Source organism: Colobus angolensis, unplaced genomic scaffold (genome assembly GCF_000951035.1).
Source record: "Colobus angolensis palliatus isolate OR3802 unplaced genomic scaffold, Cang.pa_1.0 Scaffold280, whole genome shotgun sequence".
NCBI classification, from domain to species: Eukaryota; Metazoa; Chordata; class Mammalia; order Primates; family Cercopithecidae; genus Colobus; species Colobus angolensis.
Genome location: NW_012116044.1, coordinates 2,774,115 through 2,781,865, shown reverse-complemented (window position 1 = coordinate 2,781,865; position 7,751 = coordinate 2,774,115). Strand labels below are relative to the sequence as shown.

The 7,751-nt window shown below is 34.6% G+C and overlaps 1 pseudogene; it reads right to left on the bottom strand.

Annotated features, from left to right (window-relative positions):
* Positions 1–393: 393 nt before the first annotated feature.
* LOC105516424 lies at positions 394–868 on the bottom strand (annotated as a pseudogene).
* Positions 869–7,751: the final 6,883 nt, after the last annotated feature.

Below are 7,751 nucleotides of genomic sequence, written 5' to 3'. Positions count from 1 at the left end.
GTCTTCAGTATACAGTCATTTGTTGATCAAATAGATCTTTAAATAATGTTATAATGCTGTGATAGACTCTGAATGTTTGCCTTTTATATGAACATTTGAACCTCATTTAAATATACCTGATAGCTATAATTTAATGTACTTCATACTTCAGGAATTTCATGAACAGATTGTTCAATAGATCTTCTTTTTTGTTATTTAGTTTTTATTTCTTAATTATAAACTTAACGCTGCAATCCAGCGAGGCATGGAAGGGAATAAGGAAAATACGGAAGCCAAAGGAACTGCAGTGAGAGCACAAAGATTCTAGGATGCTGCGAGCAAATGAGGCGGAGGGGTGCTCTCCTGAGTTATAGAAAGAATGGTTTGGTGATTAAGATGAAACACAAGTCAAATTTATTCGAGTTGTCCACAGTCAGCAGTGGCGATCTTCTTGCTGGTCTTGCCATTCCTGGACCCAAAGCGCTCCATGGCCTCCACAATATTCATGCCATCTTTCACCTTGCCATCTAACCACTCTGTCTTGGCAGTGCAGATGAAGAACTGGGAATCATTTGTGTTGGATACAGAATTTGCCATGGGCAAGATGCTAGACCTGTATGCGTCAGCTTGAAGTTCTCATCAAATGTCTCCCCATACATGGACCTGCCACCAGTGCTATTATGGCACATGAACTCACCACCCCGACACATAAACCCTGGAATAATTTTGCAAAAGCAGGAACCCTTATAACAAGTCCTTTCTCTTCAGTGCTCAGAGCACTACAGGTTTCTGCTGTCTTTGGAATTTTGTCTGCAAACAGCCAGAAGGAGTTGGGGCCCAAGGTCTTACCATAGATGGCAATATAGAAGAATGCGGTGGGGTTGACCATGGCTGGTAACAGGGGACTCTGGTCAGCCAGTGGCATCTGTAAAGCCCAGATTCTTCAATAAATCTTACATTTTAAACACAATACTACTATTTTAGAAGTACAGATGGTCACTGACTTAAAATACTTACTATTTTTCAACTTTATAATGGTGAAAAAGCAAAATGCTTTCAGCAGAAACTGTATGTTGACTACGTATACAACCATCCTGTTTTTCACTTTCAGTATAGCATTCAATAAATTACATGAGATATCCAACAGTTTATTATAAAATAGGCTTTGTGTTAGATAATTTACAGGTTAATTTAAGTTTTCTGAACTCATTTAAGCTAGGCTAGGCTATGCTACGATGCTCAGTAGGTTTGGTGTATTAAGTGCATTTTTGGCTTAATGATATTTTCAACATACAATGGATTTATGGAGATATAACCCCATCAAGTCAAGGGGCATCTGTATACAAAATCAATTTTATAAAAAGTATCATGAAAGAGTAATATAGCAAAGACATACCTTTTTTTTTTTTCCAGAAAATGAAGAGATTCTATTTTAACAGTCCTAAAGATCTAATTCTTAAAGAATTCTTCATAGGTTCCCCTTACTGAAGAGAACACCAATATTCATTACTGTTTAAAATAGTCAAATCTGTTTTAAACAAATTAACAAATAGTTAAGGAAAAATGCATATTATTTTATGTTATTTTATATAATTTGCAAGTATATAGATATTCTTAATGTGGGAAATACAGCTACCACATGCCTTGCTTGTACATCAGATAGAGCTCAGAATAGTTAAAAATTTTGGTAAGTTCACTACAGTTCAGATGAAAAGGTCTAAGTGTCTTATCCAAGCAGCTGTGGTTCCTATTTGAATTTTAGCCTAGATTATTAAAACCTCAAACCACAAAATCCCCCTAGGAAATCTTGCATAAGCATTGTTCTCATTGAAAAAAGGCTGGGATCAGAAAGGAAACAAGAGGTTTATGCTTTAGTTGGCTTTAAAACATCAAAAAACAAGTGGTCAATTCTCCTTCAGATGTGTGTTCATAACCCCTTTTAAAGGCAATGAAAATTATATGTGTGGATTTGGAGGGAATATGCCCCCAAGTAAGCAAATTAAGAAATGCCAAGAACAACCAAAGATTTTGCTTCAAAAAAATTGGCTTAAACAATAGTTATTAAAAAAATAATTTTATGCAATATGTCAAGTAAATATATTCATCTGTGATAGAATTTCTGTGACCAATTTGCAGGAAATATTTTTAAAATACCTTCACCATATTTCTTTTCTGATTTTGACTAGAAAAAATTCAGTTGCTAACCTATTTTTTAAAAAGCCATTGTTTATGTTTCTCTGAATGAAGCAAATATCTCATAATTCAAAAACTGGTTATTTTTCTACTAGGACCTCATGGGTGCATTTTCAATTTACTAATGACACAGCATGTAAACCTTTTTGTGGAAAGAGCTTCTGAAACAGTAACGTTTTAGATATAGATTTTTATCACTGTGAGAGGAGGTAATATTCTTGAATATCGCTCAGAATGCATCTGATAGACAATATTAATTTAGCAGAGGATGTAAGGAAGGAAGGAACAGACAGGGGAGTCATTATTTTTGAGGAAGTGGGTAGGGAGTTCTGCCGAAAATACTCCTCACTGTATCCAAACCACAAAGGTTTACTAAACAGAAATTTAAATCAAAAGGCAAACAGGATGTTCATCTGGGACACATTTTTGGACACATACTTTTAATACCACATAAAAGCTGCACCAGCCAGATGTGAAAGCAATGAAATTTAAACAAAAAACAAACAATAAAGTAAGAAGTGAAATTGGATGATAGCCCTCAACATAGAGCACTTCCTCGGTGAAGTGACTAGAACACAGAGGGTGCAATTGACTCTGAGGAAGAGGTGGGGCAGGTTCTGGAGGCCTGTGTTTTCTCACAATGGAAGAAGTAAATTAGCAATCTGGTTTCAAGAAACAGCGAGCTTTGGCAGCCTCTGCTTTCTGGATTTCTTACATTATCTATTTTAGACTGAAGTGGAAACTTATTAAAGCCAACACTTTAATATCAGATCAGCTGCAGGAAGGAAAACAGAGAAAAATGTGTTGGTACATATTGTACCCTGAACATCATGAAGCAAGAAATGAATAACAATTCCTATGAGCTATCTAAGGCTAGTCATCCTATCACAAATACAGAATGATAATGTCATGACTACTCAGAACTCTTAAGAATTTGGAAGTAACAAAGTCTTGTTAAGACAAGAAAAATAAGAGAGGTGATAGTAACATATAAATGTTGTATTTTTCACACAATTGAAAGATAAATTTTTAGGGTATCATTTATTTATTTCCAATATTCTTAATTTTAATAATTTAAAATTACAAATGAGAGGTAGTTAGGCAGCCATAAAAGCTATTACTTGAGTTTCATGTGTCCTAAAATAGCAAATTTTGAGCATTTAAATTCTCCATACTTTTTTTAAGTAAATAGAATTCTCAAGCCCAATGTAACAATCTCTGAGTCTCTTCTCCAAGTTGTGATCAACCTTGGCAGATTCTATCTACCAAATTTCCAAGTAAGGTATCTGTTACATCTGAATTTTTATATTGAACATAACAGTCTAAAATATGTATAGGCGATTTGTATTTTTTCCCTCTGATACCTTTTGGAAATCAGGAATTAAAACTACTAAGAGTTTGATTGCTTCAACGTTTATTTTCTTTAAGCTTTATTCTGCTATATTCTTAAAACTTAAGGTGAATAATTCTTAAAGTAAATGTTAGAAGTTATTTTTCATAATGACCAAATCAGATGTTTTATATCCTGTGACAGGAAGAAATATATTTGGGAAAAGATCAATACAAGACATAATTATTTTAGAGAAACAGATTATTGATCTTCAGTGTTAAATAACATTAGAAGTAATTGAAGTTTGCATTATTTCTCTAAAATTATTGCTTGTTTTATATAACTTTTATGTATTTTTGACATAGTTTTGCTTTTCTAAATAAAACAGAGATTGAGTTTCCATGGTTTGTAAAACAACCATAACCATAAAATACTTTAAAACAGAGCAGTGAGTGAATATTGATTTAAACCCAAGATAAATATGGTTGCATTTTCCTTTATTTTCCATTTCATTAAAATGAATGTATAACATTGCCATTCATTTTTATTCATTCAGTTGATTTATCACGTATTTTTCTCATAACAATTCATTGGCCATTTTTTAGAACCCAAATTATTTAAGATATCATTAGGTTTTATTTTCCTTTAATGCTTTTAAGCTTTGCTTTTCATAAATTAACGTACTGATTTGTTCTTAAAATTTAGAAGTTTATAGCAAGTCTTGTCATATTAAATATGTTGAAGAGGCACCTGTAGTCATTTCATACTGATGCATAACATATTGCCAAAAACTTAGCAAGTTTTAAAACATTACATATTTATTATTTCAAAGTCACTGTGGATCAGAAGTACAGGCTCACTTTTACTGGATCATTAGCTCAAACTCACAAGGATAAGAACATTAAGGTGAGTGCCAGGCTACATTCCTTTCTGAAGCTAAGGGCCTATTCCAAGCTCACATGAGTACTGGAAGAAATCAACTCCTTGTGATTATAAGACTGACTTTCCTGTTTTCTTCCTGCTAGAAACTGGGGCTACTCTCAGCTTCCAGACCACCAAGGTTCCCTGTCAGGTGATGCTCTCAGAAGTCCTCTCGTAACATAGCATCTTAGTTTTTCAAAGCCGGCAAGGGAGACACTCCAGCTCTGGTCTCCTAAAAGAAGTCTTATAAAGCATAGAACAAACATGGGAGTGATATCCTACCTTTGCCATATTCTTTTGACAGAAAAAAAATCATAGGCCCTTCCCTCAATCAAAGGGAAGAAACTATATGAGGCATAGCACCAGGATGGAGGTCACTGGGGCATGTTTTCAAATCCTGTCTATGGCATATAGTCATGTCTATAGGTTTACTAATTTTCAAAGACAAAGACATGCTTATGAGAAAATATTTTAGACATTCAAAATATTATTATAAATCTGGGAGATGTTTACTTTCCTTTACACATTGAAGTAATCTGTATCTTAATTTTAATTTGATATTATTCAATATAATTAACTAACTACCTGGCACATTTAAAGAATGAAAAATACAGATACAATTTGGCTCCCTGTAAAATCAAAAAGCCACACTCAAAAATTTGCTTCAAATCATTTATTACATTTCATAAGAATATTTTTACTATAAAATAATACATTATAGCTTTCCTCCTTTGTACTATTTTGAAATTCACTTCTTTTTAGCATTTTGTTTAAAACGAATGAGATTTTTCTAATTTCTTTGGCATTTATCCTTTCAACAAATACATATTGAGTCTCCTCTACATTTTATGATTTTTATTAAGTCCTGAGAATGTAAACTAAAGACTACTGAAGAGTTGCTACACCTCTGCTAATTACTAGCAGTTTAACATTCAACAAATTGCTTAACCCCTCGGAACCTTAGTTTACTCAACTTTTATATATATATATATGAGATGCCATTTAATTTGGCAAAATAATATTTAGTTTCTACAATATTTCAGTCATCATGGAAGGCCTGAATATCCTGAGATAAAAGATATAGCAAATGCCTTTTGAAAGTCTGTCTAGTGAGTAAGACAGAGTTAACACTGTTACCACTAGGAAGAACACAAAAAAAGCCATGGGAAGAGGTAAAATCTGAGATGAATTTTGATGGATCAGTTAAAGTAAGCCAAGGGTGTTAGATGAATTTAATAGTAAACACAAACAGGTGCATGAGACAGCATACGTATTAGGGGAACTACAAATAAATCAGTTAGATGAAATGTGGTATGTAGACACAGAGTCGTATGAAAATAAAGTATCTAGATAAGCACAGGCCAGATCACACAGGGCTGGCTGAAAAGCTCACACTGCACCCTGAAAGTAATGAGGCACATAAAGATGTTACGTGAGGAGTAAAACAATAATCTTTATGCTCTGGAAAGCTTACTGTGCATGATGTAGGAAATGTACAGAGGAAACCCCATGCAGATGATTTAGGAAGGCTATTGCAGGACGCAGGACAAAGAGATAAAAACAGGACTGGTAGAGATGGTAAGGTTGGGATAGACATGAGATATGAAAGCCAGAGCGTATGTAGGACTTCGTGGCTAATTGGAGATGGGACTTGAGGAAAATAAAATTAACCAGTATTATCTAATGATAGACATGGAAGGGCAAGGGAAGTTTGGGGGAAAAAGGAAAGATGAGTTTAATGTGGGGAATATTCGTTTGAACTTGAGATATCTTTGGAACATATTCCCAGCAGATAATATGATATGTAATTGTAGATCTTAGGAGAAATCTATATGATAAGGTATAGATTAGGGGTTTATCAATATTTCTGTATCTAGAATATTTATAGGTTTATCCAGGGAAAGTAAAAAATATAAAAGGAAAATGAGACTGTGAACTTTAAAAGGTCTCTAAGGTGTGTCAGAGGAAATAGAATACACAAAGGACCCTAAGAAACACTGGCCAGAGTTGTGAGTAAAAAGCAGGCCACAAAAATATCACAGAAACTGCACAGTTAAAGAGAATGAAGAAAGAAGTAAGGAATCACATACCAAATGCTATAGGAGATAGAGTCAGAATAAAGATCGGAAAAGAGACTATTGATAACACCTGTGGTGACTTTGGCACGGAGCACTTACAGGGAGCATTAGGAAAGGAAGCTATAGATCAGTGGAGTGGGAAGTGGAAGATAGGGGATGGAATGGGAAAACAAGAGTAAACTGTGCTTTCAACATGTCTAAGAATGGCAAGAAGGATAGGAAATAACATAGTTTTTTAAGCACAAATGAGATAGGTGGAAAGCATTCTCAATGTATGTGTGTGGGGTTTGTGATTTATTATACATTATAAAAACAGGCAACAAAAGGGGGGGTAAGAAATATTAATGAATGAGCTATGAGGCTGGAATGCCTGGGTTTTAATCTCAAGTCTACCACTTACTGGTTAAAATTGGACAAATTACTGAATCTCTGTATACCTCAATTTCCTCACCTGTAAAATGTAGATAATAATAGTATCTATTTTATTAATATTGCCTATGTTAATTATTTGCAGTAAATAATACATGCAATGTACTTAAACCAATGTATAGTACATAACAAGCATTGGATACATTTGACTCCTACTAGCTATAGTTCCTAGCTACCTAAGATTAGCTTAAATGGAAAAGGAATTTTTAAAACATGCTAGGTAGCTCCGAAAATACGGTTACTTCAATGACAACACTCCGCCATGACTACTCAGGATTAGTAATGATAATGAAGTTTGCACTGATGTTAGAGACCCACACATAGTTCATGCCAACAAAAGCAGGGCCTGATGTCAGAAACTCTATCACAACTGCCTCCAAAGAACCAGATGCTACTGCTGCTGTGTCTGTGGCACTTTGCTCACTTTTGTGTTTGAGCACATCTGAGAAGAATCTGCACGTCCGTAACAAGGAAACCTGGCACAATCAACTCTGGCTTCCTTAGGCTATGCTTGAAATGTGACAAATGCTCCAAATACAAGAAGGTATTCCACAGATAGTTAACATCCAAAACACCCCATGGGTTAGTGGAGGCAAAAGTTAACTGAAACTTGCCACATTAACCTCAGTCTTAGGTAACCTAAACAGTTTCTTTTTATATGAAGTAGTCTTATGGACAAAGAAACAATTGGAAGTTGTTTCCCATCAACACTGTTTTCTACTTCCCTTCATTCTGCCTAAGATAGCATTTAGGCTGGGAGAAAACATATCCCTTATGTAGTTGGGCAAAAGCCTCCCTCTGGCCTTCTGCTGGCTACTACC